At 50.9% G+C, this 27,558-nt stretch overlaps 1 long non-coding RNA gene across 10 annotated transcripts in view; it reads left to right on the plus strand.

Annotated features, from left to right (window-relative positions):
• Positions 1-27,558, plus strand: part of LOC129126473 (uncharacterized) — a 43,739-nt gene that overhangs the window by 15,234 nt on the left and 947 nt on the right. For all 10 annotated transcript variants that reach the window (XR_013184171.1, XR_013184174.1, XR_013184169.1 and 7 more), the window contains one exon: positions 3,037-3,106. This is a non-coding gene — a long non-coding RNA (uncharacterized LOC129126473). The remainder of the gene's footprint in view (positions 1-3,036; positions 3,107-27,558) is intronic.

Consider the following 27,558-nt stretch of genomic DNA (forward strand, 5'->3'; position numbering starts at 1 on the left):
ATAGGTGGGGGAGTCAACAGAGCCTACACTTGATCTGAGCTAAATGGCCAAGAAGATGTCTCCAAGCTGAAAGGGGGGAAGCCTTTGTTCCTTCAGTCCCTGCCTTGATGTTTTCTTTGCCTTTGGTTTTCCCTCGTTCCCTCCTAAGGAGGTTTGGGCTCCTGCTCTAGAGGAACCTTTGGCTTGTGTGGTGAATTTATGTGCTGGTAGAAGCGGGGGTGTCCCTAGGAATGTGCACACACGCGCACGCTCCCGTCATCGCACCAGCAGACGTGTGCTACCAGCTCGCAGGTACTTGCTGATTGGCGTCCTTGCCTTGCCTTGCCTTGCCTTGCACACTCCCTCTTTCCCATGTCACTGTCAGGAGCCATTCCACATGTTGGAGGGAAAGGAGAGGCCTTTGTGTTTTACATAGGAAGGATAATCTCTTTTTTAGCTGCTGGAAGAATTACTCCAAAGGTGATTATATGCAAAGCACATTTATCTTTGCCTGAAATAGCACTTTTTTGTTTTCTTTTTTTCCTTTGTTTACTGGTGGGCATCTCCATTCTGGCTCTCAGTAAGATGCTTGGCTGTCTGTTTTTGAGTGGAGTGGACACCTTGAGCAAATCAGTCTGGAAAGTAAGCAGCCCTTTGTTTTACTTTCCCAGGTCTAATGCAGTCACAACCCCTTGCACATACCTTGTGCCAATACCAGAGCACTCTTCCCCAGCTGGCAGTGTATTTGCCCTGGGTTATAATTATTTGACTGAGCAGTTTTGTGTTTCCAGAATTCCTGGAACCTGATACCTGCCTGGGGCCGTTTCTGGATCGGCACAGGTTTCCAAGTGTCCTGCGTTTGGGTTTCCATTGTTTGGGTTTGGCTTGTGTTTCATGAGCATCTCTTTCATAACTTTCCCCCTCTCTCCTGCCTCTCAGTTCAGCAAAGGGCCTGTCTATCTGAATGCAGGCAATAAACATCTGTTCTCACCCTCACTTCTGTTAATGAGATAGAGACAGGTAAGCATCACACATACCAACTTCCCTGCTCTCAGCAACATCAAGGAAACGGTGACAAGCTATTAATGGAAAGTGATGGTCTGGGTGCTAATTAGTGCTTCCTTTTCAACTTTTACCTACATGTCTGCTGAGATGCCCATCCCAGCCTCTCCTCTCTCCTTGCATCCCTTTGTTTCCAGCACGTTGTGTTCACTGTGCACATTCCATGTCAAAGAGTCTTCTCTGTTTTTTCCCTACCGATCACTTTCTGCATCCCTTCATTCCCTTTTTTTCTTTTCCCTGGCACCCTCATTCTTCTGTGGTTGTTCCAGCCAAAGAATAAACATGATATTATAGTAGGATCTGAAAGCTTGGGGATGGGATATATGAAGTTGGTCAGGAATTGCTCATCTTCATCACTGGGTAGTAATATTTGCTTGTGGCACTAGTGCACGGGGTCAAATTACCCTGGGGATGTGAGGTCAGAGATCTATCCCCTCTTCCCACAGGTAATGCTGTAGGGAGCCTCCCAGCAGCTCACAGGTCTTGATCATGGAGCAATTAGTATTTAAAGTAGATCTTCTGGTAATGCCCAGAGACCAAGAAGGACAGGCCTCCATGGTGTGAGCCTGCAGGAGATGACAGGTCCTGCCCCAGAGAGTTTGTGATCTAAACCCTAAGTGGTTTTGCTGTCCACCAGCCCCTGTTTTTTTAATGGTTGGTTTTTGAGATCCACCCCAATTTGTGCTGCTGCAGCAACATGATTCCTGGTCTCAGCTTGGTGCCCGGTCTCTCCCTTTTCTCTTTCTTCTGGTCCCTGGGCTCTGCCCCTTCCCCAAGGACACTAATCATCCCCTCCTCACCTTTTCTGCACGGGCTGTGGGTTTCTTGCTGCCAGGCTTGTGTCCCAAGGAGCTGCCTAATCTGCCCCTGTCATTCCCAGTCACAGGCTCTGCACACACCATAGCTTTATGGGGAATGCTTGCAGGGCAGTAGGAAGAGGCAGCCATGGTTTGCACATCAGCTAATTAATTTTCATGACTGAACGATGCTGCCTGGTCTCTTGTTTATACTCCTCGCCTCTCCCCTTCTCCCCCTCCTCGCTGACACACACACAAGACGACACATCTCGTAGGAACGTCAGCATCCTTCCACAGCCTCGAGACGCGAGCGGTTATTCTGTTGGCTTGTCAAACGTGGGTTTCCCTGCTTCATGGTACACAGGGGCCCCCTGTTTCACATTTGCTGATTCTTATTAGACCCAGCGCGCCAGGGCCCTGTCTCTCCCTGCAAAGCAACGCGCCGCATCCCATCCATAAATCCAACCCTGGAACAAAGCCTCTTCTACCCTGCCCCATATTTCTACCCAGCCTGCCCGCTTTCCCCTCTCTCTCTCTCTCTCCCCCTCTCCCGTGCTGAAGGTTTCCTAGTGCCAGGGAGATATGATAATTCTTGTGAAGAGAGCATGAAATGCCTCTGCTCTTTGTGTCTGTTTAATTCAATGAGAATCCCAGCCCCAGATGTCATGAATGGTGGGCTTTGTGCTGGCCCTTCCTAAGCCCTAACCGCCAGCCCAGCTCTCTGTCTTTCTTGTTTCCCACCACTGGATACTGATTAACAAACTAAATTATTTTTCCTCCCTAATGATGTTTTCCCACTTTGCCCACCAGGCTGGAAGAAGCCACGGGGAGGAAAGAGTTTGTGCAAAGGATGAGATAGCCAGGGAGAAAATTAAAGAGACAGTGTTGCTGTCTGGGGTCTGGCAATGCAGGTCCACTCGGCTTTATTTCCTTATTAGAGAACGGGGTTGTGTCTGGCTGTATTTTACGTGGCTGGGTGTATTTCAGCCGAGGGATGGGCTTGAAAGCATCCACACAACGTATGCTCTGGAGCATGCCAAGGTCTGTAACTCACTTGTAATTGTGTGTGCAAGTTTGCACTGCCCCAAATTTAAGGTCTCTTTTCCGAACGTGAGTGACACGCGGTAATTACTTGACATCCGTCCACGCATATGGGAACCTCTTTCTAATTGAGACAAATTCTCTTTTCCTTAATCAGATGTGACTGAGAGTTCCTGGAGTGGGATGCCTTGGGAAGGGCTGGGACGTCTCCACCTGAGCAAGGAGAGGTGAGTCCCTGGAAGTCTTGCTGAAGGATTGAGTCCAACTCATGCATGGGAGACCAGCTCTTTTACCTGATCCCTCCCTCTCTCCAACAGCCAAATTCCCGGCCAGGCTTTTGAAACAGGGCCAGTTGTTAGCTGCTGCTAGAGAAGACCAGCAGCGATAATCCAGGGAGCCTGGATGGAGCTGGAGGCAGGTGGCCAAGGCAGGATTGTGCGGAGCCACCTGCTTCTTGGAGCCCAGCAGTGCCTCCTTGCTGGACACCAGCAAAGCTGTGTCCAGCAAACACCCTCCTGCAGCAGTAAAAGAGAGTGGTTGTCAACCTTGTGAGTAGAAAAGATGGTAGGAAGGGAGAGAACCTTTTAACAACAGTCTGGGACTCTGAGTTGTGCCGTTGGGAGTCATTGAGAGGGAGTTGGTTTGGCATTTTGATTTAAAAAAAAACCCAAACAAACAAAAAGCCAGAGGAGCCTCTGTGTTGGTGTGGACTCCTCTCAGCTGGGACATGGGAAGGGACAGGTGTGATGGACAGGGCAAAACGGAGAGCTGGGTGTGTTTAGGAAGGCTCTACAGTGGTGCAGTGCTCAGCCCTGCATTTATCAGAAAATACAATATATGTATTTATCTCTCACAATTGAGAGCTCAAGTCAGAGAGGGCCAGAGCCTTGCCTCTCCCTGTGCAGATCTGGGAGGCTTGTGCAGGCTCAGCTTGGCAGTAGCTGCTCCTGTCAGAGCCACACCAGTGCTGCAGTACCCAGCCATGGTTCCCTTTTTCCTCAGCTTTGACTCAAAGGGGGAATAAACAGGGAAAAGGGAGTTGGTTGCCTGCACCCACCAAGCCCCTGCAAGCACACCCACTGCATCCCACAAAGCACTGCCTCACGTACGGCCTTTGCTTCCCACTGCAGTCACATCTGACCCTTATTACTCCTGCAAGTTAGAACAAGGCAGAAAAAATGGCTGTGCAGTGAGTTTCTTCATGCGCCAGGATTTATTAAGAACAATAGGGGAAATCAATCCATCTATGTAGAATACATCACAGGCTGCAATGGGATAAAGCATTTATTCCGCTCTTGAAGGGTAGAGCTATAACTCATGGGAGGCAAAACCCTTAGTGCTCTGGAGTCCCTTCCCTTCATGTGTGCAAAGAAATGCTTTAGCCCATGGCAACCTACCAGCTATTGAATTTGTGTGGAGAATCTGCCGTCCTTCCCCTTTGCCGGCCCCTTTTTGGAAGGCGAGTCACTCATTAAAACACACCTCTGGAAAAATGAAGGGGCTGTCGGTTCGAAGGCATCTCTGCATCTCGGTTTTACTTTAAACAGAAAGGGAATAGGAATGTCTCAGTGATTTAAAAGCAACCCCCCACCAATTTTGAATGGACAGATTGTGCTTTAACCAACGTAGGATTTGCTGCAACTTTCTGCTGATGCCCAAGGACCAGGCGCTGCAATTACAGCAGAGAGGGATGGGTTGGGGTGTTGTGACAAGGCGAGATGCTGTGCAGGGAGATGTGTGTTGTGCAGCTGAACACCTCCAGTGCTGACTAGATAGATGTGTGTGTGTATATATAAGTACTCCCTGTGCCCAGCTCTCTACTCGTGGTAGAAGGCATGCGGTGCAAAGACTGGAGCAGTAGTTAGCAGGGGCAAAAGGTGACCAGGATTTGTTATAATCTTTCTGGTTGTGAGAGAGTGTGAAGCTGTGGGGGGGGGGGGGTTGTGGAGGGGTGGCATTAATAGTGAAATGGTCTTTTCACTAAGCCTATTTTCACTGGGTCTAATCTATGTTGTGGGAAGAGGATCTCTTCCATAGGGCAGACCCAGCGAGGCTGGTGAGCTGTTTGGAGGGGTCTGGGCTGCCAAGGAGTGCAGGCAGTGGGAAGCCAGGCAATTGAGCAGACACGTCAGACAGCCTTCCTCAGCAGAGATGACTTGGTAGGTAGCGTGCTGTTGGGCAGATGGGGTTAATTCTTACACCCAAATCAAAAGGCAACCGAGGGGGGAATGTTTTATTAATGAAAGCAGCCCTTTGTGAGTATTCCTCCCGAGGCACGTTCCCTCCACCCGCTGCCTTCCCCCCTGGCTGCTGTCTGGCCCCACGTCTTGCTCAGTACCTGCTCAGCTGCCACTCACCCACTGATAGGTTTCATCAAGAAATGTCTCCATATGTGTCTGAGTCCTGAACCTGGGTATGTGGGATGGGAGGAGGAGGAGGAGAGATGAGTCCTTGGCCATGCTGGAGACAGGGGTTTGCCACAAGCAGGCAGAGCTCAGGCTGTCACAGGTTGCACATCAGCCCATTGATTGCTGCAAGCGTGCTGCAGGAGTCACCTCTTGCTGGCACTGAAGAGCAAGAGGAACAGAGTGCAAGGTAAAATGCAGGTTGAAAGTGGGTACTCCAGTGGGTAGGGGATGGAGGGAACAGTTGGAGATTGGGTTGGAGAGGTTGGAAGTTGCCTTGCCCACCATCCAGTCCCCTTCCCATCCCACCACCTCTCTGCCTGCCAAGCAAAGGGCTCAAGAGAGGAGCAGGGGATTTCCGTGCACATAGAAAGCAGCCTCTCCTTGTCTTTCTTACCCTGCTGTGTCCCTGTGCCCATGTCCTCAGGGGCCCTGGACACCTTGTTCTGTTAAAGGACAGGGCCGTGGGAGTGTCAAGGGCTGTGAGTGGAGATTATTTCTGTCGCTTTGTTAAAAATAAAACAAAAGCTGGTTTATGACAATTGATTCAGGAGAAAGAGGAAGTGGAGCTCAATTCCCAGAGCACCTTTTAGCAAGGCTCTGCATGCGCGCGCGCATGTCGTACGCGTGTCAGAACTGAGCACCCACGGAAGGCCGGGTCGGGAAACCTCACATGGAAGCGGGGAAAAGACCCCAGTGCATGGCTGCTTCCCTGAGGGAACCCCCGCAGGGCTAATGTTTGATCTGAGGCTCCGTTGTACTCCTCTGAAACCTTGGGATGTCAGGAGCTCGAAGGGAGCCTGGGATGGAAGAGGATGCTATTTGCATTTTCCTATGAATGCATCTATTTGTATAAATCTGGTGTCTCTGTGCATGCGCACACTCCCCTACGCATGCATTTGTTTGAAGAGCAACACGCTGTCCCTGTAGTGTTCTCTGCTCAGGGCCAGAACTGGTTAGTCTGAAATTCAGACTCTTCCTGGAGGAGCTGCAACTCCCCTCCCCGCTTCAAATCCAGCAGTGGCTATGGACATAGGAGTCCCGAGATGGTTCACCATGCGGTAGCAGAGTTTCATTGTGGGGGATGAAGGCTCCCCCTTTCAAATTTGCACAGACATCAAAAGAATCTGGAAGGTTCAAACAGATCACAACGTAATCAAAATGCCAAGCCACCGTCTGCTTCTGCCTTTGGGTTGACAAGCAGGATTAGCACCCAAGGGAAGCAGGGTGTAATAGTGTTTCACGGGCACTGTGAACAGCCCAGGAGTGTGCGGAGTACAGAAAGGTTAGCCGAAGGGCAGGTCTGGCTACAGACGTACGGTTGGGGGGCGGATTTTAAAGCAAGGAGCTGTACTCATACAACCTCCGTGGGTATTTACTTTAGCAGAAGGCAGGACTCTCCTGTATACCAGTGATGTCACGCTGGAAGCAGTTTAAGCTAAACTGGAGAAAGCCAGTTTAAGAGTGAAGATGTGCACCAGCGTGGCGAGGAGCAGCAGCAGTTGACCTATAGTGCTGTCATTATAATGGTGTGGTTTTCCGTGTAGACAACCCTGGAGCGGAGCAGCTAGCCTGCCATCCCTTATGTTTCACTGTCTAGCTGAGATGTATAACATGGCCCTGCCTGCATGCAGTTGCAATCACCCTCTGGTTCTCCACAGAGTACTGGAGCAGAAGCCGAATTTTCAACGTGCCTATTGCACCGTCTGAAGTAGTCCCATCATAGCTAAAGACACATGAAATGCTTCCCAAATTCTGCTTTAGTGTCAGCAATTGCTGGTCTTGTCCTGAGGGCAGCCCAAGACCAGAGATGAGGGTTCCTTGGTTGGTGTTTGTTGTTGCTCATTTGGAAAACTGAGCAGCACTGATGTGCCCACTGTAAAGCTCCCATGGAGTGAGAAATGTATCTGTAGCTTTGTCTGTGTTGTCTGTGTAACCATGCATTTTATAACTGACCTTGTTTTAAATTTGTGTTAAATTAAGCTTTAGGAAGCTCATGTCTTCTTTACTGATATCGCTGCAGTTTTAGTTTGGGATTTATTTTGTTTTGGCCAGGAGAAAGGCATAATTTGCCTATAACTCACTCTCTGATGGCTGGACAGGTGACATTTTGCCTTGTAGCTCTCGGAATGCTCTATCTGTCCAGGCTGTGTCTTCCAGGGCCAGTCCAGTGCCTGGCATCCTTCAGAACTCACTGGGACACAGTGAGGCAGGCTGTGTGGGGTACACCCGTTCGTGTCCAACAGTAAAGCCATGGCAAGGGCACGGCTGCCTCTGTGGTCATGGGCAGGGCCCAAGCAGTGTGTGCTGCCTGGTGAAGGAGAAGTGTACCAAGATTGTTCCAGCCAGGAGGGCTGGGGAGAGAGCTGTGTGAGTGCCGCGCGCCCAGCGCCTTGGCGCCGTGAGAAGGGCCCGGGTTAAGATGGCCGCTCGCCAGCGCACTCTGGTCCACCATGGCAACTCCTTTTCTCCTGGGGCCCCCTTTACTCGCTGCCACTGCTCCTGGGTGCCCACTGCCTCGGGGCTGGTGGAGGGGAGCCCGCTGGGATGGGCCAGCTGCGGGCCTGAGGCAGTGTGGGCCCCGGCGGCCATTTTGCGGGAGGCGAGCGCCGCCTGTAAGATGGCCGCATGGGCATGAGGTGGGGTGCAGCGCTGCCTTGTCCTCGCCACGCTGCCTCCCTCACGCCGTCCCCTCCTTATCTTGCTAATTACCGATGAAGGCAGAACAATAACGGGAGCTGGCATGCCCCAGTTCTTTCTCTGCCACCTCCTTCCTCGGGCGGAAAATCTGCGCACACACCTCCCCCCCACCGCCCGCCAGCCCCTCTGTGATATTAACTGAATTAACATACTTCCTAATTTGCCCTGTGTTTTTCCTGCGCCGGCTCCCAGCCGCCTCGTCATGGCTTCTCCAACTGGTGGGGAAGAGGCGAGCGCGTTCATCCCCTCCGCTCGTTTGGTTGTATGCGAAAAATCCTTAATGACATCTAAAAGGGGTGGCGGGACAATAGCCCACGCGGGGTTTGGCAGGAGACGTGCGATATTTACCCCGCCAGACCATCCTCGCTGCCTCTTTGCCGAGGGATTACGACGGCCGCCGTCCCCGCGTTCCTCCATTTATTTATTTTGCTGGTGGCGGGGGGGACGCATTGGCACGCGGCTGCTTTGTGTGCCTTGCTTCACCTATGAAAAGGACATATTAAGGTGTTGCCATAAACCCCCGGATGACAAAGAAAGCGCCTTTCTCTTCTGTTTGTGGGCAACAATGACAGAAGGCTTTAAAACCAAGAAATTTTTTTACCCCCAATTGCAGAAGGTTTCCCCTAAAAGGAACTTAAATATGTACCATTAATTGTAAAGCGCTGAGCTCCTGGTAACTATGCCATGCTTTTTGTTTCTGATAGTATTTGTCCATTGCAGAGAGCAAGCCAAGGATGCGGAGCCTCCCCCACCCTCCTCCCTTTGTTTAAGTGACAAAATGTTTCTATGTTCTTGTTTAGAAAATAAACCTTTGTGGGTTTTTCAGCTTTTAGTTTTATTTTTTTTACCCATTTATCGTGGTGTGAAATCCAAACTCCCCTTCTTCCCAGATCTTGGGAATCCATGTTCCTCATGATCAATTTTACCTCCTTTATCTAAAAATACAACATTATTTTATAGCATTACTCTGAAAATGCAGCAGTTATATTTTGAATTTGAGTATTCAGAGCTTCAGGATATTGCAATATTTTTTTTTACAAGCGATGAATGAAATGCAATGATTTAAGTGTGTAATGCACAATACAGATGCCATGCATTGTAAATACATTTCAGGGGCATAAAATCCAACACAGAGAGCCGGTGTTCCACGAAAGCCGGGAGTCCAAAAATAACTGTAAAAATGAATTGTCTGTCGGGACGAATCTCTCAGATCCAAGCCAATATTTGCAGGGTTACAATATACAACTGGCTTACTTATTGGCATAAATATCTCATTTTAAAATGCCGATGATAAACTGAAAAAGAGGTGAAGGAGATATTTGACTGATTACTGGATGCCATGGATTCCCTGCATTTAATTTCATACTTACATGCTATTTACTTATCCCATGTTTATGGGTATGCGCTTTAGCTTCATGTAAATCTCTCCTGTCTGTCTGTCTCATTGCGTTCTTTTCTCTTCTGCCATCCCATCTGCTTCTCATGGTCCTTCTCCTGAAACCACATCACAGGATCTGATGGGGATAATGGGAATCCGCCTCTGGTCTCTATCATAAACATGCCAACGTGGGCTATTGTGTCGGGAGCCGGCGGTCACCAGATGGTGCTTGGTTGCCCAGGGTCTGTGTCACTGGGTTGGGTCTCTCGATAAACCAACAGCTCTTTTAGCATTGTGTTTTCCCCCAAGATCTACCTACCCTGGCTGAGGAAGGTGTAAGGACCTTGGGTAATGAATCCCCAGGGATGAAACCCTTCTGGGTGTGTTGGGCGCTTTGCAGCCTCAGCTATGCAGCTATGAGCTGCCCTTGCAGAGCTGAGGTTTGTTAATCCCTATGCTCAGACGTGTTCACCCTGTCTGCATTCCTGGAAAGGAAAATGAGTGTGGTAGTATGGGACTGGATGCTGTCTCCATGTGAAAAGCGGTCCATGTCAACCTAAGCAGACATCTTGCTATCTTTATGTACCGGGCTTGGGAAGACAGGGCAGAGACATCTCTGTGATGCAGACAAAATCAAACCGTCTCCACTTGCCTGGGCTCACAGACAACTCTTGAGTGTCTGCAAAAGGTCTGGCTTGTGGAGGTATCATTGAGAGATGTAGATGTTACAGAGTGACTGAGGTATGGGGCTTTCCCTGTGAAAAAATGTCCTCCAGCCAGGAGAGACCCAGGGACAAATCCTGCTCTTCATTATGTGTCTGTATGTCCTCAGGAGGTCCTGGACATTGTTGTACATGTGAGCTGCAGAGCGGGGATTAATGCAGAAATAAAGATTGAAGATAAAAACAGTGAGAGCGATGTCTCTTCCTGAACGCAGACAGATGGAGAGAGCCTGGCATAATTACATTTAGCAAAGGGCCGCCATGAATGAAACCAATTAAAGGAGAAGCAATGCTCATATGAGAGAGAGAGGGAGAGAGGAAGGCAACCACCTTTCTGGGTCTTCTTGGGCATCCACCTTCTATGGGGGGTGAGTCGCACACAGTCCCCAAGTCAGGGGTGAGCTCTGTATGCACCTGCCTCCTGGCTTAGGGGGACTTAGCTTATCTGCCATGGTGAAAAAGAGGGAAATGGGAAACATCGGGCGCTGGCGGGGCCGGCATGGAGCTGGCTTGCAGCCAGCCCCAGCCTCGCCGTCTCCATTGTCTCATGGCTTTAATGCGTGCCTAGAAATCCAGTATTTAGGATTCAGGTTACCATTGTAAAGCAGAAAGGTCGTGCTCAGCGCCGCTCGGTGTGGATTCCTCTGGCAGCTCTTTTGCCTGCGTGCCCCATGTTGGGATGGTGTTGGCAGAAGGCCTGGGGCCGGGAGGCTTGCAAGGAGCACGTCTTTGCTGCCTCTGGCATGGTGTGCACCTTGCAAGGGATGCTGCTGGTTTTGGGATTTAGGGAGGGCAGCGGGAGGTGTCCAGAAAGCCACACAAAGGAGAGGTTTGCATTTTCTGGGCAGCCAAAGCTGAGCGTGCCTTGCTGACAAGCCTGGCATAAAATCCAGCAAGGCAGGATCAATGTGTCTCTTCCTTTGGCTCTCACTTGGTGGGAGCTTCATGAGTAGCTGCTGCTGGTGGCCAAGGCTAAGAGAGGCTTTTGGGACTGTTCCTCCTGATTTCATTTGTAGTCCCAGAAATGGCTGTTTTCCAGCTTTCTTCCCTTCTTCTACTATCCTGCTCTCAAGGGAAGGTGCCTTTCGGGTAGAAGAGCAGCTGGCAAGGCTGGACTAGAATAATTCACAAGGGTTTTAGAGCAAACCTTGGGATTTGGGGTGTCTGTTGCAAAGCTCCAGCAACTGTAATCAAGGACTGTTTAAAAGTCTCAGTTCTCACTTAAAATTAATAGAATTATGCTAACAAGAAATGTATTTAGGGACATCTTAATTGCAGGGAAAACTCTGGAAACAAGTCAAAGACCTTGTAGGGCTTAGGCATTATCAGTCTGAAGAAAACTCCTCCAATTAGTTGGTTTTTGGAATGAATCTTAGCAATTTTGGGGATCAAGACTCAAAGCTCGAGGCTGACAGTGCAGGATGCTGCGTAACACTCGAACAGAGAGGAAAAGAGAGACTGACAACTCAAAGTGTCATGGATCACACTGGGTTGGATAGCAGCCGGCTTGGGTCTCATTTAAGCCCCTAGACATACCGAGAACTCTCAGGAGTGGTCCCAGCCACTGTTGTATGGCCCTGGGCACAGAGGGCTGTGGTCCAGAAGGTATTAATTGGTGATGTTGGTCCCTGGCACCCTATTCTACAAGAGAGGGATGTACATCTCTGTATGTGCTAATGAAGGTGGTGGGAACAAGGCTGTACAGATGCAGATTGGCTGTGCCTGTGGATACATGTGGCTCAGTCTCATTCTGGGAACAGCTTGAAAAACAGTGTTTGACTTCCATGCTGTCAGGACTCAGAAAAAAAAGAAAGCTTTTTAAAATTTATTTGGTCCTTGCTTTAACTGAGAGGTCATGTACTGTGTGCAGCGCTGTGGAAGACTCTGCTTAAGAGTCAGAGGAGGAGATGCTGTCTCTGTGGTGTCCTCGTGGTACTGTGCAGGATCTCCCCAGGCTGCTGCAGATATGTCCCAAGCTGCCACTTGGACCAGTGACTCAAGGGAATGTGCTCCTTGAGTCCATTTGTGATACATTTCATAGGTATTGCCCTGGTCCCAGTGGCTGTTTGTCTGAACGTGCTGTTGCCAGTGTGAGTTTTAATGCAGCTCATGCAGAAGTGTACTGGAGCTCCCCAGAATGAAGGGCAAACTGCATGTGTGAGTCTGGACCTGTACCAAGCTCTTAAGGCAGTTGTGGTCCTGCATGGTGCCCAGGCTGAGCTTCCTGATGGCGTGGCACTGAGGAGCAGGGTAGAAATAGAGGGCTTCTGAGTGGGTGCAAGGCTGGGACCCATCTGACTCATTTTGCTTGCAATCAGGGGAATGGGTGATGTGTCAGAGCAAGCTGAGAGCTTGGGGAGGAAACAAATGGCTCACATAGATAAGTGCTGGCTGGGGAGCCCATCAGGTTCCTGTTCCCTTGCAAAGGAAAGATCCTTCCTGAAGCTTGTTGCATTTCTGTAGGCTCTGACTGACTTCTGTCTCCTTGCCTGCTTCTCATCCCCAAAGGACAGAGACTAAAGGAGTGCCTGCTGTTGCTGCAAGAGCTTGAGGATGTGGTAGGAAGTGGCTGGTCTCTGCTACCTAATTAACAGCATGGCTGAGTGCTGGGAAACAAAGGCTCTGGTTTCTACACTCTCTTCCTTCTTCCTTTCCTTCCTAGCCCCTAAAAGAAACCTCCCTACTGATGCCATGGGATGTTTCCATAGATACCTCTGTGGCTGCAGGGATGTGGAGGGGACTGTCTTGCTGTGTGCAGTGGGATGAGGATGGTGGTGGTGTGCTTTATTCCAGACTTGGATCAAGCACTCCAGGGAAGGCGTGGCTGGAGGGACAGGGATGCATCTCTTCTGCTTGGGCTATTTCCAGCTGCAGCTGTCTCGAAGCTCTGCAGAGTGCCCTTCTGCCTCCTTTGGGAAAAACCTGCCTGTGTTGATCCATTTGGGCATGGAGCAAGCAGAACTGGCCACAGATGCCTGCTGCAAGAAAGGTTTTGCCTGTTCCATGCCCCAAAGACAATGCCAATCTACTGGGATTGTGGCACCAGTGATCAGCAGGGCCAGTGCACTTGACTGAGGGGCTGAGAGCTGCAAGGGCTCTGCCAAGGAGGGATTCTCTACATCTTGGGGAGTTTTCACACTTCCATCTCCTGATCAGACCCACTCAGTTGGAGTCATGGTGGCAGGCAGAGGGACATGGGGGTGTTTGAGCTGCATGCTGTACTCCTGAGGGACTTGCTTTTTGGCTGTGCAGAATTAGTCTGTGTTTTCTAGGCCGCCTTTGAAAAGCAGCTGAAAATTTGATTTCCATAGCCTAAAAACTGAGCTCTGTGTTTGGCTCCTTAAAAGACAGGCAAGGACTAGAAATCTCCTGCGGCCTGAGAGCCCAGTCAAACTCTGAATGGCTCAGTGAGGGTGGAAATGGGCTTTGCTTTTACCACAGTCAAGTTTACTGCTGTAGTTCCCCCGGTTTGTGCACAAGGGCCACACTGAGGAGCTTCCCAGCTCCTCTCTGCTGCCTGAAGTTGCTAGGGCAGAAAGGCTCCTTTGCCAGGGCTGGTTTGGGAAGGACTGGAGTGGTGGCTGTCAAGACTGGCACCTCTTTAGTGCTATGTTTCCATGGCTGTGCTTGGAAAGGGCGGGTGGGCACAAGGCCACCAAGCCCTGAGAGGAGGGATGTCTCTGGTGACGACCACTCATTTTGCCATGCAGCCCTGAGGAGAGGGAGGCTGTGTGTCAGCCCGATGGAAGCTCTCTGCAGGTCCTCCTGCCCGAGGAGCAGGCAGTGACACATTTCTGACACAAACTGAGAGGAGATGCCGGCGTGAGATCCCGGTCATGTCATCTGGGATCAGGTACCAAACCCAGCCGTGGCTGCAAGCGGTGAAGGAAGCAGCTGCCCCGAGCGATGGTGAGCATGATCCAGAGCTAATCCCGGGGCGTCTGCTCCCTGTGTGTGCCCGTGGCAAGGTGCTACCCTCAAGGTCTCCCAGCCCCACACCATCGCTGCTCCTGTGGCTCTGCAGAGTGGAGCTGTGGATGAATGCCGGGGGGATTTGCTGGCTGAGGATGTGACAGGTTCGCACTGGGCTTGCATTGGATGACGGGTGCCGGCTCCACAGGGTGCAGGCACAAATATCTCAGGGGGATTTGCTTTCCTACAGAGCCTACTGCTCTCACAGGAAGATGGAAAAATTTGGGTCCTAAAGGGATGAACACTGCCTGCACTTTGAAGGCAGACATCCCAGGAACCATAGAGAAAAAAAGACACCCACTGATTTTTTTTATTTTTTTTTAATTTTTTTTATTTCTCCCTGTTTCTGTCTGCCTATCAGCCTGTCAGCCAGCTAGATGCTAATCCACAGCAGCAGCAGCACAAATAAAGCTAGGCTAGAGGGATGCTAATTTATGCCTGGATTTCATGCTTTGTTTTACTTCCCCACTTTATTGGACAGAGTAGGCTTTGTGAGTGACGTAAAATGTTGCGTGTGCTCTCCCCATGGCAGGTTTCTGCACATGCAGCAGGAGAAGTTCATTTCTCTGTAGCCCTTGCAGCCTTGCACATGCCTTTCTCTGCCTCCCCTGGATTATTTTGGGGGGGTCATTCCTGATAAATCCCCATTTGATGAGGACTCTCTCTAAGTTTTGTTGCACTGTATGTGAAACCCAGGGATGTGTTTCCAGTCTCATCGTGTCTTCTCTCATGGTGCCAGCATTTATGCATCTAAACTGTAATTTTTTATGCTCTTGCTGGGTAACTAGACTACAGCCTCGGCAATTTGCATGAATAAATGTCATGTAAAATCATCTGCTCGTGGGTAGTGGCCAGCCGAGAAATTATGTTGTGAGGCAATCTGTTCTGAGTGATCTGTTTAATGAAATGTTGAGATTTACAGCTCTCAACGTCCATGGGGAAAAGCATGTATGGATTTAAGATCACAGCCCTGAGGTGACTTTACCTGTGTGGTACAAGTAGGTGAGGAGTTGTATTACTTGTTGCTTGGGAAACTCAGTGTGTTAAACTGTGCTGTTGGGCAAAAGCCTTTGAAATGCCCTGTCTTGAAATAAAGGGAAATGTAAAGAATACTCAAAGAGGTGTTGATAACAGAGGGTCTTGCAGTGTTTCTTGCAAGGGATGCCCAGCGGAACCCTAATAGTTTTGGAAAGGAAGGATCAGCCACCAGAGGCAGGGAATGGATGTTTTGGGGGTTTGCTGAGGTTTTCAGTTCCCATTAGAGGAACTGAAGGGAAGGAGATGCCCAAATACCATTGAGTCTCTGTGCTTGCCATGCTGGTGCTGACTGTTCCCTGCAGCCAAAGCTCCATGAGCAAAGCAGCAAATCACTGGGGAAGCAGAGAACAGGCAAGACAGAGCTGAAGGGGGCTTTGAAATGGCCACACTGGCAGGGATCTATGAATTCCCTTGCTTTTTCACTCCGTTTTCTCACAGCTCCTGCTGGCCTCTGCAGAGCAAGTTGAGGGGAAGAGCTCAGAGGTGGGTCTTTGTAGCAAGGTCTGCCCTCAGCTTCGCCAGGTGAAATCCTAAGCGAGGGTTTAATTGCATTCAGTAAAAGCTGCCCAAATTTACAGCATGGAAATGAGAGCAGAATCATGAGTGTCCTTGTTTCCTTTTACCATCAAATAGATTTTCTCAGCCTTGAGTTCTGCAAGCTGATCTCTGTAGGGTTTTATTTCATTCGCTGTCTTCATTGCCCTATTAAAACAACAGCTCTGTCCCCGAGTCCCTGCGTGTCACTGTGTGTCGAGTACTTATCCCTGTGTATTGGGGCACAGGAATGTGGCAATAAAACTGCTCACAACCACTTGTTTGGATAAAAAGCACAGATTTGCTTACCTTGCAGTACTTTCCCTTTTTTAAGCAGAAATGTTTGCACAGGTGACTTTTGTTTTGCCTCGTGTACATTCTTGGGTTTCTGTGTGACATTTTGGCCAGCCTTGTTTAGTAATGTCCAGGAATTTCCTAGCTTTCCTCTTATGGAAATCACACAAAGGTCTAGGGGGTGGATCTGACTGCGGGAGCAATGTTGGGGGAGCTGAGCTACCTCTGCCCACCAAGGCAGGGCTCATGTGGGTTTGCATCACAGCTTTTCTCTTCTCTGACTAAGCTAAAGGACGGGAATAGTTTTGTACTCCTAAGGTGCACCTGTTTGTGTAGGAGGATGTGGGATTGTGGCATTTGTCTTTGCAGCTTTCACTGGGCTCCTCCACCAGGCTTTCTTTAGGCTGATATCTGCTCACATTTGGGGGGAACCTCTGGGCAACACTGCATCTTGCATTGCACAGGTCCTCACGTGCAAACACCGTAGGTGTGCGGAGGTATCTGGCTTTGTGCGGGTCTCAGAGCCAGCCTCTTTGAGGTCTCTTTGTTTTGTCTCCCTCTGGGTATCTTGTATGGATGCATTTGCATATATGGAAAACGTTGTCATCGTCTTCTCCCCCTCCCCAGCTCCCGTTGCCTTTGCTCTGCTGGCTCTTGGGCATTTCCAGCTGAACGGAGCCTGCCAAGGCCAGCCAAGCGCGGTGGGGCTGGGGGAACATCCCCCATCTGCACCTTCGCTATTTCCTTCCCCAGGCGTGCCTGGGGGTGGCCAGGGCATTGGGGCATTTTTCCCTATTTTTTTTTTTCTCCTGGTATTTAATAACTAGCAGTAGGGGTCCTGAAGGGAGTCTGGTCCATCCTCTGAGCCCCCAGCTCCAACACCCTGCTGCTCCCCCCTTTCTTCTCGTGCTGTGGTGTGTCTGTCTGGCTGCAGCACCAAAGAGAGCAGTCCAAACCGTGCAGCAAGGCTGCTCACTAGCTCTAAATCCACGAGGCCAGGTTTAAGCACTTTTTGTTCCTGCTGGAAAAAGCCTTGGAGTGGTTATACCAATAAATCTCTTGCTCCTCCATGAAGATGTCCTTCCCAGGACATTTTAAGTCCCTAATCCTCTCCGAGGCATCTCTGGCTCTATCTTCTCTTTTCTAACCTGTACCTGCCCCCCTGCTGCCAAAGACTTGAATGCCCTGAGGCTTCATCCCTTCACTCTGCCTGCTCTCTGGGCACCTCCGTGGAGCCACTCCGCTGTCCCGACATCCTGCTGCCCGCCTCGAACTGGGGACAGGCTGGGCCATTGGAACGGCCAGGGGCGGAAGAAGGGGGTGGAGGAGAGACGGGGCAGCTGCGAGGCTTGTGTTAGTAAACACTTCCTTGGGTTCACATTTTAATTCCTTACCCCCCCTTCCACATCTTCTCCCCCATCCTTTCCCTTTTCTATATGCTCACACAATGAGACCATTGTCAAGGGGTGATTTGAATGAGGGGTCTCCGGGCATGTTCCCAGCATTGTCAAACAGAGTGGGAAAAAAACCACAACTCCAGCCTAGCCAGGAGGACCAGACCAGACTGAGACAGATGCCTAAATTAGTGACAAAGCCTTTTGAATGTCCCCCCTAGACAAGGGTTGCCTTGTGCATGCGTGCGTGTGTGTGTGCATGCTCGTGGGTGTGTATTTGTGGCTGGGTGGCAGCTTGCATGTCTCCCCATGTTAATTAGTTTTGCATGCATGTCTGATAAGGTGCCAATGAATATATTTGTACTCCTTCCATTGGTGAAAGCTGTCTCGGCGGCGGGGGAGATGCGGGGTGGTGGGGGTGTGCTCAGAGCAGCCTGGCAGCCTGGGGTAATTGAGCTGTGCGGGGCTGGGAGAAGGGGTGAGGGTTACATCGCCGCAGCTCGGCTTCCCAGCCATGGGATCTGCTGCTTTCCTTGCAAATCATGGGGAGTTTAAAAGAGAACTGAGGCTTTTTTTGGTTCACTGGGTCTTTCTCTTCATCTTGGCTGATTGTCTGGCTGAGGGTCTGTAGGCTCTTTCTTCTCCTTTGCCCTGTGTGTCTTTCTCTCAAGTCCCTTAAAAGGTGTTTATTTCCAATGGATTTGTATCCATCTTTGTATACACACATACACATGCAATCACTCACACAAAGCCCCAGTAACAAAACCTCCGCCTCTTTCTCCAGAAAGGGAGTCAAATCTGCTACCAGTTACAAAATATGGGAGGGAAGTGAAGCGTGTGGGTGCCAGGGGTGGAGCAGTGGAAACAGGCAAATAGAAATGCAGAACAGGAGTTGGAGAGACAGAGATAACATGCTCTATAAAGGATTTATCAACATTTGCTCAGGATATAGTTATTAATTAGCAATGCAGAGAAAAGTCTTTCTACATCCCCAGCGTATGGACCAGCACATAATGTCATTCCTAGACTGCTGTTATCATTCATCCATCCATCCATCTGCATTCTGTGGGTTCACACAAGAATTCATTGTATGTGTAGGGATGTAAACATCAGTTCACATCTAATTAATTTCCTGTCTAAATTAATTTTGCATCCTTTCCCTTAAATCAACAAGACTTAAGAGCCCACATACATTTCTTGAGCAGAATGGGAAGAAACTCTTGAATGGGCCAAGATGTCTTTTTTCCCTGTGGTCCCATCTGAGCAGCTGCCAGATGCTGAAAGAGCAGCGATTTACATGCCACAAGGCTGCTCTGAAGCAGGGGTCATTTTGGGAAGTTTACTGGAGCACAGCTTACCTCCTGTGAAGCTTGGTAGCACCCAGCTTCACATTAGCTCCAGTTTGCTTTGCCTTCTCTTCCATACTTGGGTTCTGGTACAGTGAAAGAATGAAGAGCAGGAGCTGATGCACAATGGAGCAGGGCTGGCCTGCAGGGAACCTGGGTGAGAGATGCTTGGTCCAAGCAGCAGAGCATGGGGTTTACTCCTGATGGGCTGGCTGGGGAGGAAGGGGAAGGTCATGAACAATGTAAGGTGGCTGTTGGCATCAGCAAGATTTGGTTGGGTGGGGCTGACGTCTCTTCCCCCACTGACTTCGTAGTTGCACTGGGTTTTCCTCTGCTGCTGGGAGGGAAGCTGGGAAGTGACATGGAGAGAGGGTAGACTAGCCAGGAAGCAACAAAGCCACCTGCCTGGAGGAGAGCTGACAAGTCTCTGGTGGGCTGCAGGAGGAGCAGCTCTCCTTTGTGCTCAGAGAAGTCCAGGAACACAGGCGGGGCCAGGCTACACCTCCCCATCGACCTGCACGGGATATCTATGAGGGCCAGCCCAAAGAGTGCCCCAAAATCCTCACTGCCACTCCAGCAGCAGGTACAGTGGGCAGCTCATCAGTAATGTGCTGGAAAAAAGGGATTCCCATGAAATGCAGGTCTTCCAGTTGGAGAACAAAGGCAATTTCGTGTGACTTATCAGCGGTGCCTAATTGCGCAGGGTGAATAATGAGCAGCTGGAGAGGCAGCACTGCCGTCCCTCCGGCGGGCTGCAGCCGGTGGCCACGGCTGGAAACCCCCATCAGTGCCAGCAGAAAGTGGGCATCCTCAGAGAGGTGCAGCCCCAGCACTCTGTGCCCATTTCAGAGCTGTTTGGGCTCCTCCATCGCAAAGTAATTGTGCTAATCCCACATGGATGTAAGAGGGGAACCTGCTGTTGGAAAAAGTCTCTCTGCGGTTGCTCAGACCTTTCATTTACGCAGAGGGTGAATGTGTCATCCATGCCTGACCCAGATGCAAGGTGGCCTTTAATCACAAAGAAGAACCAGGCACCAGCATCCTGCAAAGGGCTTGCAGCTCCCTCCCTGTCTGGTGCCTCATCTCTGAGCAGTGGCCATGCTAAAGACCCCTTCCAGCTGACCTGCCACCCCTGTGCCCTCCTCTCCTGTTTGCACGTCCCTATCTCTCCTTAATTCTGCTCCCAAACTCTGGGCAGGGCTGTGGAAAGCGCTTTGTCAGAGCTCCTCACCAGGTTGATCTGCAGAAAGGGTTTTTTTCCCTTTCCCCATTGGGATGACTATTCCCTCACAAGCAAAGCCTCTTAATGAATCCGTGGCAGCAAAGTAGGTAACGTGCTCTCCCTGCCAAGGCTGCTTGGCACAGCTGGAGTCACATAATCAGGCTAGGCTGCCAGTCGGGGACAGAGTGGGAAGAGTTAAACTGAGGACAGTGCAGGGACAACTAATCCCCAACAGGAAGAGCAGCAGAGACCTCCCTGTCCTTCATCATCCTCCCCCTTCATTCATGCACTTTTCCTCCCTCTCCACCACATCCTATTCCTCTCCCACATCCTCCCTTCACTTATTTCTTCTTCCGTCTTTCTCACCCTCCTCTCCTCCGTTGCTTTCTCACTCCTCCCCCGTGGTTTCCCTCCGCCCCCCCATCCCCGGCCCCGTCTCCTCTCACATGCTCTGTCATGTCTCCAGAGCTGCTTTTCGAGTGGGACCGAGGGACGGTGTATTTGGGCTGCGGTGGAGGTCACAGCTATATGGGGATTGTTTAAAAGAGATTTGCCTACATCCCAGCCCATGTGACCAGCCTCAGCTGCAGGTCTCTCTTTCTTAATCTGGAGATAAGCGTGATTATCCGAGGAAGGGCTGTTCGGAGCTTTGTAACTGTGACAGGGGAGCTTTCAAGTCGCACTTTGCTGGCAGAGCAGCGTTTAAAGCCGGGGAATCAGATTCCAAGCGTGGCTTTGCATCTCTTTTCTGCTGGGAGCATGGTGCAGGGCTGGCAGTGGGGATGGGAGCTTTATTACGACTTTGCTTATGATGCGGAAAAGGAGTTAGGGGAGGGAAAATGGGGGAAGAAGGAGGTGAAAAAAAATCCCAATTCGCTGTTTCCCCATCAGTGGTGGCCCAGGAGAGATTGGCACTGAGTCAAGGGGACAGGCCAGCCTGAGCCCTGGTGCAGAGCAATAAGGTCCATCAAACCTGGGGTCTGCCTTGTTTTTAGCCTGGGGTTGTGTCTCCTTGTTCTGCTCTACCCCGCCTCGCTCTGTTGAATCCTTCTCACAAGAGGTCTCTGGGGCCCTGTTTGGAAATGAAATGCTGTTTTAGCAGCTCCCATGGCACAGCTTCCCCGGGAGAGATGGCAGGGCCAGCTTTGCTGCCCGATAAACACATCAGCCCCAGCACTCGAGGCAGCCAACTCCCTGTCCCTGTCCAGAGAAATATTTGCTGGAGATGAGCCCTTGTGGGGCATCTCTGCAGCCAAGGTGGAAGTGCAGGGACATACAGCAATTGTGTAGTTCAGTATTGTATCAGTGTCTCATATTGCTGGAGGTTGAAATATTTAACATCTCCTACAAGTGACATGGTCCCAAAAGATTTCTTTGGCCGGGACAGGCATCAAAATAGAGTTTAGTGGAAATGTTCAGCTCTGCAGCAGGTGCTGCTTTGCTTCTATTTGTAGACTAGAAACTCAGAGCAGAGCCTCATAACAGCGCTGCTTTTGATGGAGATGGGTCAAGGAGAAAGAAACCTGGATGTGAGCCAAGGGCGGGAATCTGGGGCGAGGTTGAATCGGGACGGAGTGCCAGCGCTTTGGACCGTCACTTGGGCAGGACTCACTGTTCTTGCCATATCCTCCCTGGAAACGCTTCAGCTTCCAGCACAGCAGCTGAGGCCAGCCTGATCCAAAGGACACCCTGAATCCCATCTGCTCTCCCCACACCACCACCCATTCCTAGTGGGTGGGAATTTGCAGTGAGAGCACCAAACTACCCCTCTGCCTGGGTTTGTTCAAGGAGGGGCAGTTCCTTGCCTGTGTCAGAATACCAGGGGATAGAGTACATCCCTCTTCTTCCTCTCCCACAAAGGCACATCTCATTTTTGCATCATGCTGCCACAAGGGCCAGCCAGCCTTAAAGCAGCCCAGGACAAAGTGCTGTGCATGAAGATTGAAATGTCTCTCTGCAGGGCAGGTAGCTCAGTGTACCTCCAGGGGCTGAAGAAGGGAAGCGGTTGCAAATGTATCATTTTGAGAGCAAGCTCTGAAACATCTCCCACGTTGCCTGCCTGTCTCCAGAGCCCCACACAGCTGCTCTGTGGGTGGAAGCTCTGTTTTTCGTGTGCCCCCGTGAACTTTATTTTTTGCTATTTTTCTTTGAATACTGCTTAGATGAATCCTCTTCAGTGCCTACAGCTCATTCCAGGGCTTTACTGAGGATCTGGCCAACACATGCAGCCTTACTCCAGGGCATGGTTCTTGAGGAAACCAAATGGGTACAGCATCTTTTTAGTCCAGTGTCTGTAAGACCAAACAGCCCAAATCCCCACCTGCAGCCGTGCTGTGCAGATAATTCCCGTGCCCCATTGGAGAACAAGAGCTCCCCTTGAAATCCCAGAGCCTTGGATGTGGCAGCGGGAACGTGGGCAGGAACATGTAGGTGTTGGCATGTGCAGGCAGGAACACGTGTATGCCAGGGCAAGCGTGCCCATCTCTGCAGGCACAGGCCCACGTCTGTCTCTGCACCAGCCTCACAGGAATCTTCCCCACACCTGCCTGAAATATGAGGGTTTAGGAGCATGGGGCCGATGGTAAATTAACCAGTGGTAAGTGGAGGGAAGCACAGTAGATGGGTTTAATGGAGAGATCCATTTGGGATGCAGCAAGGGAAGGTTTTCTGATGGAACAGACAGAAGGAGCTAGAAAAGGGAGCAGTGTGGTGGATAGGAGTGTGAGATCAAAGGCTGTGACAGGGCCGAGAGCGATGAGAGGTGGGAGCCAGGAGCAGTTTGTGTTCCTGGGTGTTGAGCAATGCTGAGGAGAGTGAAGGAAAAACACTGGCTGCTGTGAACAAAAGCCACTGAATGGGGAGATGGGAATGGCACAGAGGGGACAAAGCAGGAGTCACAGAGCAACCAGCACCAAGCACCAGCGTGGGTGGCTTTCCTTGCTGGGTGGAAGATGGGCTGGAGAAGGGGGCTTGCTCCCAGTGAGGATGTGCAAGGTGGTCATGGCCCATGACAGGGAGCCAGCAGAGTGCCACAAGTTTGGAGCACAGAGTAGCTTTGGGAAAAAGAAGCTGTCACAGTGACAAGGTGAGTGTTTCCCCAAAGGTAGCCAGTGTTTCCAGGATAGGGAAAAGGAGCTCTACACCTGGGTTGGGAAGAGCTGAGTCATTTCTCCAAACACCACGTTAGGCCAATGCTGGATTTTGAGCACAAGCTGGGCAGTAACACAGGCCTGGACAGGAATGCCTGCCCAGCATCCCTGAGCTGCACTGGGCCTGCAGCTCACCCTGCAGCACCTGCAGGATTCTGCAGGGTCCAAGGGGAAGGGAAGAGCTCTGGCAGCTGAATTTGGATTCTCCCTTCCCTCACCCAAGTATCCGCCTTCACTGCACGGGCAGCTGAGACCCAAGGGCAGTTTGGGCCCTTGCTATCATTGCTGTTGATCAGAGCCTTTTCTTACAATGTCCTGGCACCTCCTTGCATTAATCTGGTTTTTGTGATTGATGACAAGCAAAACTCTTGTCCAAAAGGCCATAATGTTTGCTTGCACCCTCATTGCTATAGTAACAGAGGTCCTCAGGACACCTCTGAAGTAGGTCACCACGGACCCCATCTTGCTGTGTCTCCCAGTGCAGCACAGCTCCAGAAACAGAGTGCACCCACCACAGTCCAGCTGGGCATCGCCCTGGCACAGCCCAGACCCTCTCAGGGAAGGCTAGGCTGGAGAAATGCCCTCCAGTGACAGCACCCAAGGGTACAAAGGGCTGTCCTGCACCTGGTCACAGGAAACTTCTGTTCCTTATGCAGCCCCAGTGCCAGCTAATGGTGTTCCCCAAGTCAGGGCTCACTTCCAGCCTCCTGTCTCCCCATCCCCCACCTCCTTGCTGCCTCCCTCCCCCCTTTCCCCCAGTGCCTCTCCTCCTGCTTTGCATAATTTTCCATTTTCAGTGTCCCCTTTTCTTTTTCTCCTCTCCATATGGTGCGTCCCCCTCTCTGCCTGGCGCAGGAGCCATCCTTAACAAGCTCGGCAAAGCCCTCTCTCAGGGGCTGCACATGAAAGATGCTCTGTAAAAACAGAGGCTGGGATGGAGCTCCCCCTTTTTTCCCCCCTTGATTTATATGGGGCTGGGATGTGGGAACGTTTCTGGGTCGCATTTTAGAGCCGCCGGGTGTTTGTGCCTGTTCTCTCCAGCCATTCAGTGCAGACCCCTAAGGCCAGCTCGTCCTCAGCCTTTGATCTGCAATGCAGAAAGAGCATCCAGGGCAAGTTTGTGCCTCTCATCCAGCCCCTGCCCTCATTTTGGCTGGCAGGGAAGGATGCCCTGTCCCACCACACCGGGGAGAGGCCATGCCCTTTCCTCTCAGTGTCCAGTGGCCTTTTCCAGCTGGCTACTTTGGCTCCCTCCCACATCCCTGGCACCATGAGGACCTTCCCACTCACGAGGTCCAAGGCACTGGGTCGTGGTGAAGCAGCAGGTCGTGGGATTTGTGATGCACAGCGATTCTGCACGTCTAACCCACCCCTGCCCCTCTCCAGCTCCACTGCAAATACTGGCCAGTGAGCACCCAGGGGTGCCTGGAGGGTGCTGGGGCTGAGCAAAGGGTGCTGGGGCTGGCAACGCCTGCCCAGCATTTGATGGGTTAAGCCAGTCTCTAGCTAATTTCTCCCAGCGGCTCCCCTCCTCCTCCTCGTACTTCTGTATGCAGCAGGCAGGGCCTCAGCGCAGGTTCCTGCACTGAGCTGTTGCCAGGGGAGTAGTTAGGCGAGTCTGAGCTATGTGGGGAAAAGGCCCGGGCTGTCAAAGTGTCTGAGATGAACCATAGCCCGGTCCCCCTGCAGCTGGGCCCAAGCATGCATCAGCCCTTGTTTGGAGCCTGGGAATGGCAAAGCCCAGGGAGGTTCAAGGGCAAACTTGCTATTCATTAGTCAGGGGTCCTTGACGTTCCCACTCTCTGTCTCCCTTCTTCTTCTTCTTCTTCTCTTTTCTGTCCCTCTTTTGACAGATTCCTGGGTGCTTTTGGGGAAAACTCCCCTCCTCCTCCTCGCCCCAGCAAAAGCCCTCCACATAAACTTCCCCAGCAGACAAGGCAGGAGGACAATAACGTCAGGGCCGCGATGCAAACGAGAGCCAGCGGAGCAGCCGCATCCCCCGGGTGTCCTTTCTGCCCGGCCCTTCCCGCGCTGCTGCGGGAGCCTCAGCCGCCGCATTCATTTCGCTCATCTTGCCCATCTCCGATGTTTTATTATCTTGATGCTTGCAGGAAATTGTAACTTGAGATAAGGAAAATGTCAGGCGCCTTCTCCTCTCTCCTGTAGCCCAAAGCAGCGCCAAGTTGCTCCGTAGGAAATGTAAATGCTTGCCCAGGTGCAGAGGATGAGCACGAGATGGAGGGAGCCTCGAGAGGCCGCGCGAGCATCTCCGTCAGGAGATAAAACTCGCGGCGTAGGCGGAACACGGAGCCTCCCTCCCGCCCCGCTGAACAGAATATTTCATAGCTCTTAGAAGCCGAAGCTCCCTTGTAATTATCCAAAGCAAACAGCACGTGTTATTAGTTTAAAATGATTTTTTTTTCCCCCTCCCCGGGCCCCTGGAGCAGAATGGAGGTGTAATTGTGCTAAGGAGTTAGCAGGGGAGAGCACAGCTTTTGGTCACATTCAAGTTGGAGGGCTTGAGCCAGGGAGGCTGGTATGAAAGGCTGGTATTTGCATAAGCAGCGTGCATCCCTACAAAAAAGAAAGATATCAGGGGCTTGCAAAATTCAATCAAGGCTGGGAGGGAAGAAAAAAAAAAAGGGGGGGGGGTGGAAGGGAGGGGGGAAAAAAATTGACAGTGAAAAAGGTTTTTCTAAGTAACACCCTGTCGAGATTAAATTGTCCAGAAAGTTTCTCCGTGTGAGCCGGTGAAGCGGAGGCTGGGCTGAGGGCAGGGGAGGAGTGGGGTCCCTCCTTCCTGGCCTCAATAGGGGACAGGAATCTGATTAGGCAGAGCGTTCTGCATCCATTTACCATTATTTGAGGGTTTTTTTTTTCTCTTCCCACCGCCCAGAATTGCTGTGGCAGGGCAGTTTATCAGCATATAAACCTCAGTGCTGGCTTTGTAAGGGCACAAGGAGGCACAGGAGCAAGTGTTGGGGCAGAGGCTGAGCTATAATTTCAATTGTTTATTCAGTTAAAAAAAAAAAAAAAGACAGTAAATCCACACACAGAGTGATGTTTTCCCTGTGCAGGGCACTGGGGAGGGAAGGCAGTGTTGGGGCTGGAACTGGGTCCTGGTGGAGCCCTTTTTTTGCAGGCACCCTCAGTGCAACGCTGAACTTTGCCCAGAGAGAAAGTGCATGCAGGAGATTTGAGTTTTCCTGAAGCTTATGTCGAGTCAGTTGTGTTGGTCCAGCCCCTCCTGCCCTCAGTTATTCAGTGCCAGAAGTTTCAAGCCCACCAGGCAGGCAGTGGGTGATTTCCAGGCTGGGTGATGTCTGGTACCAACGAGCATCCCCTCTATCCACACTACAGAGGAGTTTCTCTGTAGGCCAAAGCAAGCTCAGCCTGTCCCTGCAGAGGGCAAGGACTGTCCCAGCTCTGGGCAGGGGACTTTACCTACCAAGTAAAGGCTTTCCCCTGGTGAGAACAAGGATTCATCTGCCTCCTCCTCTCCTGGGCTTGAGAAAGCACCCACCATCATTCAGATCTCAGATCTGTCCTGACCTCAGCATCCTTTCCAGGCTTGGAGGAACATTCAGGATGACTCCTAATCTCACACAGGATAAAGAAGTGCTGAGCCTTGGCTTTTTGCAGCCTGAGTCTCCCTAAACACATGCAGCATGGGGTCTGTCCTCTCAGCACCAAACCCAAGCACATGGGGTGGGTTTGGCCTCTGCCTCTCTTAAGTTTTAGGCTTGCTTCAAAGTTGCAGAAGGGAAGGGATTTTCCTTGGATTTCCATCAAGTGCTTTATGAATATTGCAATAAAGGGGTTACAGAAGATCTATTTTTAAGAGAGAGAAAAAATACCCATGAAAATTGCAGCCTGGACCCCAGAGTGTAGAGTATTTGCACAGTTCAAAGAGTTACGGTGGTTCATCCAGTCACAGCCTGGGAACGTCGCGGTGCGACCTACAGCAGATCACATGCTGGCTACTCCCAGGGCGGCTCATTAGAGAGCCACACAGAAGATTTATCTCTTAAAATGGGCTTGCAAATATTTTATAAAATTTGCAATATTTTATAAAATTACAATTTGGTGCAATAAAAAGAATAAATTAGCCAGCTGATGGTTCCTTTTGCAAGTGTACTCAAGGATTTGTTATATTAGTCTTTACTCCTTCCAATGTAACAGTTTGTGGGCAAAGCAAAGGGAAGATAGGGAAAGGATGGGACTGGTTTGGGGGCTAGGGAATACACACTCAACATGGGTAAAGTGTAAAGGAAATAGATGAAAAAAAGTCAGGAAAAAGGGAGGAGAACGTGCTGCAAGGTGCGAGATGTGTGGGGCAAAGCACGGGAGGCGTGGGGAAAGCCGAGAAGGCGACTTGGGCTGAGCGTCACAGCTTCGGCTCCAGCTCAGTGGCTTGGTATCACTTTCTCCAGTCAGGCAAGGGCGCCGAGGGCAGGGAAAGTTAACACGAAGATTAAAACATCAGAGGGCTGTGCCTTTAGTGGCTCTGACATGCAGAGTAATC

Source organism: Agelaius phoeniceus, chromosome 13 (assembly GCF_051311805.1).
Source record: "Agelaius phoeniceus isolate bAgePho1 chromosome 13, bAgePho1.hap1, whole genome shotgun sequence".
NCBI classification, from domain to species: Eukaryota; Metazoa; Chordata; class Aves; order Passeriformes; family Icteridae; genus Agelaius; species Agelaius phoeniceus.